Source organism: Apium graveolens, chromosome 6 (assembly GCF_009905375.1).
Source record: "Apium graveolens cultivar Ventura chromosome 6, ASM990537v1, whole genome shotgun sequence".
In the NCBI taxonomy this organism is placed as follows: Eukaryota; Viridiplantae; Streptophyta; class Magnoliopsida; order Apiales; family Apiaceae; genus Apium; species Apium graveolens.
The window spans coordinates 99980189-99986188 of NC_133652.1; the positions used below are offsets into that span (position 1 = coordinate 99980189).

The 6000-nt window shown below is 38.8% G+C and overlaps 1 non-coding gene across 1 annotated transcript; it reads right to left on the reverse strand.

Moving 5' to 3' along the window:
* Positions 1–3455: 3455 nt before the first annotated feature.
* Positions 3456–3562, reverse strand: LOC141670243 (small nucleolar RNA R71). Its single transcript, XR_012554483.1, has one exon. It is a non-coding gene; the product is annotated as a small nucleolar RNA R71 (small nucleolar RNA).
* Between the last annotated feature and the right edge of the window lie 2438 nt (positions 3563–6000).

A 6000-nucleotide genomic window follows, 5' to 3' on the forward strand; every position in this document is an offset into this window, starting at 1 on the left:
AAAGAGTTGGTAACTTAGAGTTGTGAGAGTGAAAAGGGATAGCGGTTAATCAAGAGAGATCACACAATCGAGGAAAATGAAGTATTATAGTTTATAAGGGTGTCTCGAAATGGCCAAGACATTCGGTTTAAGTCAAAGGTAGGTAATAGGTCGAATTAGAACAAAATAGTGATAATAGTATGATTTTATAAGTGTATACATAGACTTAAAGCAAGTCCAATAATCGTAAGCATGGCATAGTATTTGCAATAGCTCAATCTAAAATCAGAGTATTTGTAACGATGTATCATGGTGACAGAAATATTAATGAACATTATATGAGCATGCTATCATAAATCAAAGGAGTGGTTCGAAACACTTGCAACACATCTTAATAGTTCAGAATAATTCCTAATATATATATCTCGAGAGGGTCAAAGGACACTTGTAATATATAATTTAAGGAAAACATCACTAGAACGATAAGTGAGGGCAAAAACACTTGCCTTAAGAAGGCTAGACTAACTCTCATCTTGATCGTGGAAGCAACCGGGAGAACTACTCGACTTTGACGACAAGCTTACTATCTTCTCCTGAGCCTACACAAAATATTAGACCTCATCAAGATACACTCTCACAAAATCTCCATCCTAGTTAGAAAATTCAAATCATAGTGGCACTTAGGCCTACTTACACGTTCGACTCTTAGTACACATATAATAGCATCATGTCTCAAGTAGTCATTTAGGAGCACATAACACGTTTAATCACATAATATGTTATTTAAACATAGTGCACTAATAATTATTGAATTATCTCACCCCACCAACACAATGACTCGAAGTGCTCGACTATTCTAGTGCAACCCAATATCTCTCCAAACTCGAAATGCCCTATCAAGCCAAACCCCATTTCACTTGACTAAAACCCTGGCCTAACCTCCTATTAACCTCTAACTACCATAAGAAATCAATGCTCAACTCAGGCCTTACCTCTAAAGACTCAAAAACTAAGTGCAAAGTCAAAGTGCTTCTAAGTGCGACACCTAGGTGACATCGAATGGTTTCTAGTGTCATTGAACCTTCTTCAACTCAAAGTTTGCTACTCAACTTACTAAACTGGAATCTTAGAACCTAAACCTAACTTGTGCACTTGTAATGACACCAAGACCTACCCTAGGCCTCCCTAGGCCTACTCCCAAAGTTGACTATCCCCTGATCCAGCGACACTCAAACGGCCCTATTTTGCTCTCACTTTATACCCTTAGTTTTAACTCTAAACACCCAAACTATGGCTTATAAACCTCCCATATACTCCCTATTATCAGTGTTTACCGAGGCCTAATGAGGGCCTGTTGAGTGACATTTATGACACTTTATTACGCTCCGTAAACCTTTGAATTGGTGTATTTGTACTCAAGTTATTGGTGTTTTAATGTGTTTTCTAGTGTTTTTGCATTTCAGGCATTAATCTGAGAATCAAATGAATTAGCATTGATTTGATGCTAATATGGTGTTAGGATGATGTCCAAGGAATAAAGCTCGCAAAGACCAGCTCAAAACTGCAAGAAAAAAAAGAAGTCAAAATTTTGGCAGAAGCCCAGCGCGCCCGCGCTGATCAAGCGCGCAGCCGCGCCCAAGCATCAGAGAGTCAGCGCGGGCGCGCTGATCAAGCGCGCGGCCGCGCCGTGTCAGGATAGCAGAATCCTGTTTGTACTTGGCTTTTGAGAGAACGACTTCTATATTGCATGGGGCTGCTATATAAACAACTTTAGGTCATTTTTCATAAGATATCAAGTCAGAGACATATCAGAGCTAAGGAGAAGACAACAAGATACCTATAGCATAATTCAACAAAGGCAAAGACGATCTAGTTTATTCTTATGAATCTTTATTTTGAGTTGCAATCTTGGATGCTCGTTTCTTGTTTTGTTGAACCTATACTCTTGTGTTAACTTTGTTTGATTATTCGTTATAAAGACTACGTTTATTATACCATGCTTTCATCGGAACCCACGTTGATGATAAGTCCGATTATGGGCTAATCGTTATCGTGGGTTTCTAGCGGATTTATTTATAGATTTCTTTAGTTGAATTATTTCGATGCCTTAGTGTGTGGTGATTGTATGATAACCTAGTAATGGTTGTGTGTATTCGTCTTATGAGCGTCGCGAACATATAAGATAGTGTGTTAATTCTTAATGAAGCGAAAGTGAATTTAAGGATTTAGAACTTGCCATGCTAGCGTAGGTTCATGTGTTATTGTTATGCATGATGCGTAGGTAATTTCAACCATCTTACTTGCCCTATATAATCAAGATAGATAACTTGTGCTTAAACCATTATGTTGTCAAATTCTATAGACATATAGGGTCTCAATATAATTGGTGTCTATTCAACTTTTATCTCTTTTGTGGATGTCTGGTAGTATGGTATTCGTGCAACGAAAGTTGGCGTTTATCAGTTTCGTGTTGTCTGATTAGTGTCATCACCATTACATGCTAAGGTTAAGAACCAAAAGGCTATTGAATGAATTATTTAATGAAGTTAAAATCCCATGTTTGTCATATATATTAATTCAATCAATCTTATTCCCTTAGTTAAAATTGTTAGTTTAATTCTTAGTTATAAACAACCTCAAATTTTTATTCGTCTTAGCATTGAATAATAACCGTACATTGTTGCTTCAGTGCATAAATTAATTAGTTAACCAAGACAGTCTCTGTGGGAATGAATTTGATTTATATCTTATACTACTTGCGAACGCGTATACTTGTGTGTAATTTAGCGCGTGTTTATCGACTAACAAGTTTTTGGCGCCGCTACCGGGGACTGCAGTGTTAATTTTTAGTTTATGTGTTTTCCATCAGTGGTCGTTAAAGTTCATTGACTCAGATATTGTTACTTATTTGTTTCCTTGTCTTATTTCAGGTACTCTAGCGAGGGTGTATGCATACGCGTTCGCGTACTCGTAAGAGAACTCTGGATAAAACCGAGGAAGAAGTTGTGCTGGTTCAAAAGGAAGTTTTTGAATAAGAAAAGAAGGTAGAAGAAGAAGAGAAAGTCGAGGAACCAGTTTTAGTAGAGATGGGAGATCAAGCAGAAAATCCTAAGGCTTTGATGGACTATTCTCAGCCTAAGATCAATGACATTCAGTCAAGCATCATCAGGCCAGCCATCAGGGCTAATACATTTGAGATCAAGTCAAGCACGATTCAGACGATACAGAACTCAGTTCAGTTTGGGGGTTCTCCTACTGAAGACCCCAACATGCACATCAGGGATTTCATCGAGATCTGCGACACTTTCAAGTTCAATGATGTGACTGAAGATGCTATCAAGCTGTGACTCTTCCCATTCTCTCTGAGGGACAAAGCTAAGTGATGTTTACATTCTCTACCAGCAGGGTCTATCACCACTTGGGAAGATCTTGCTCAAAATTTTCTTACTAAATTCTTCCTTATGGCAAAGACTGCTGCAATCAGGAATGCTCTTACTAAGTTTGCTCAGCAAACTGGAGAATCTCTGTGTGAGGCTTGGGATCAATATAAGGAGATGCTAAGGAAGTCCCCACACCATGACATGCCTGATTGGATGATTATTAACTGTTTCTATAATGGATTGGGTGCTACTTCTAGACCCATTCTCGATGCGGCATCAGGAGGAGCCTTGTGGGCTAAGAGTTACGATGAAGCTTATGAATTGATTGAACTGATGGCTGCTAATGAGTACCAGAATCCTTCCTAGAGACTAACTCAGGGAAAAGTTGCCGAAATTCTGGAGTTGGATGCAGCAACTGCTATAGCTGTCCAACTTAAGGCTTTGACAATGAAGGTTGAACCTCTGCCTAATTATGGAGTTAATCAAATCGCTAGTGTCTGTGAGCTTTGTGCTGGTGCCCATGAGACTGATCAGTACGCAATTTCTAGTGAATTAGCTCAGTTCGTGAACAACTTTCAGCGTTCGCAGCAACCTGTGCCAGCCACTTATCATCCCAACAACCGCAATCATTCTAATTTCAGTTGGGGCAATGCTCAGAATGCGGTTCAGCAGCCTTATCAGCAGTATCCAGCTAAGCAGTACAACCCCCCTGGTTTTCAGCAACCGCAATATGCACCAAGACAGCAACTTCAGCTGCAACAAGCTAATGAAAAATCTGAATTAGAGGAGTTGAAGCTTATGTGCAAGCTGTTTCTATCAAGACCTTGGAAAATCAAATTGGGCAAATTGTCAATGCCTTGCTAAATCGTCAACCTGGTACACTACCTAGTGACACTGAAGTCCAGGAAAGAGGGAAGCTAAGGAGCAGGTAAAGGCAATCACTTTGAGGTCTGGAAAGGTTGCGAGTCCCAAACAAACTCAAGTGTTGATTGAAGAAGCTGGGGCTGAGAAAGAAGTAGAGCAATAGGAAGTAGAAATGGAACCAAGGAAGACTACTGTTGAGCACACTCCTCATGAGGGTAATACATGGGACAAACAGATCTATCCTCCACCGCCTTTTCCTAAGCGGCTGCAGAAGACAAAACTGGACAAGCAATTTGAGAAGTTTTTGGAGGTGTTCAGGAAACTTCATATCAACATACCTTTCACTGAGGCTCTTGAGTAGATGCCTAGTTATGCAAAGTTTATAAAAGGTATTCTCTCTCGGAAAGTGAAGCTAGATGATTTAGAGACAGTCACGCTCACGGAGAAATGCAGTGCTGTGCTGCAACATAAGTTTCCTCCAAAACTTAAAGATCCAGGAAGCTTCACTATTCCATGTACAATCGGAAAAATGTCTTTTGACAGATGCTTATGTGACTTGGGAGCTAGCATTAATCTGATGCCTTTGTCAATCTTCAAGTAGTTGGACTTACCTGATCGAAAACCCACTTATATGACTTTGCAATTGGCCGACCGTTCTATTACATATCCGCGAGGTATTGTGGAGGATGTCTTGGTCAAGGTTGATAAACTCATCTTCCCTGCTGATTTTGTCATTCTTGATTTCGAGGAGGATAAGAAGATTCCCATAATTTTAGGAAGACCTTTCTTGGTGACTCTTGATAGATGTGCAAAAGGGTGAGCTCACAATGCGAGTGTTGGATCAGGATATAAATTTTAATGTGTTCAATGCTATGAAATTTCCTACGAAAAGTGAGGAGTGCTTAAAGCTGGAGTTGGTTGATTCTGTAGTTACTTCAGAACTTGATCAATTGCTCAGGTCCGATGCCTTAGAAAAAGCCTTATTGAGAAATTCAGATCGTGAAGATGACGAAGGTGAAGAACAATTACAATATTTGAATGCTTCTCCCTAGAAGAGGAAGATTGATATGCCTTTTGAATCTCTTGGAATGGAAGAATTGAACAAAGCTCCTAAACGCTTCAAGCCATCTATTAAGGAAGCTCCCACTCTTGAGCTTAAGCCTTTACCTGAGCATTTGAGGTATGCATTTTTAGATGATTCATCTACTTTGACTGTTATTATTGCATATGACCTTTCAGGTAGTGACGAGGAAAAGCTTCTGTTAGGTCCCAATATGTTTGTAGAAGGGGGGTTGAATACAAACTATACCGTTTAATCGAATAAAATGCGGAATAAAAAGGTGAAACAAAATTCAAGTTAAATAAAACTTTTATTAAACTTGAAAGGTGTTATAACAACGGTATCTGTTACAAGGGATTAATTTCAAATCAATTACTACAAATCTAGAATAAATTCGACATGAACTTTTTCTATTTTTGCGATAATTAGAATCAAATGCTAAATGCGATCTGAGATTAAGTTCTAGGGATTTTGATCCGCTAGATTGTTACACAAGAACAAGATAAATAATTCTAGTGGTTTGTATTTAACTTTACAATCTAGAATTTTGATCTTGAATAAAGCAGATGAAAAATGAAATGTTTTGCTATTGTTTCTGCTGTGTTCTTGACTTGTGTGTTCTGTTGAAAATGATCTGCTTTCTGTTGTTTAAGTAAACAAAACAATCCAGTTGAATCAGCAAGACTTCCGGCAAGACAATCAAATGAACTGGCATGA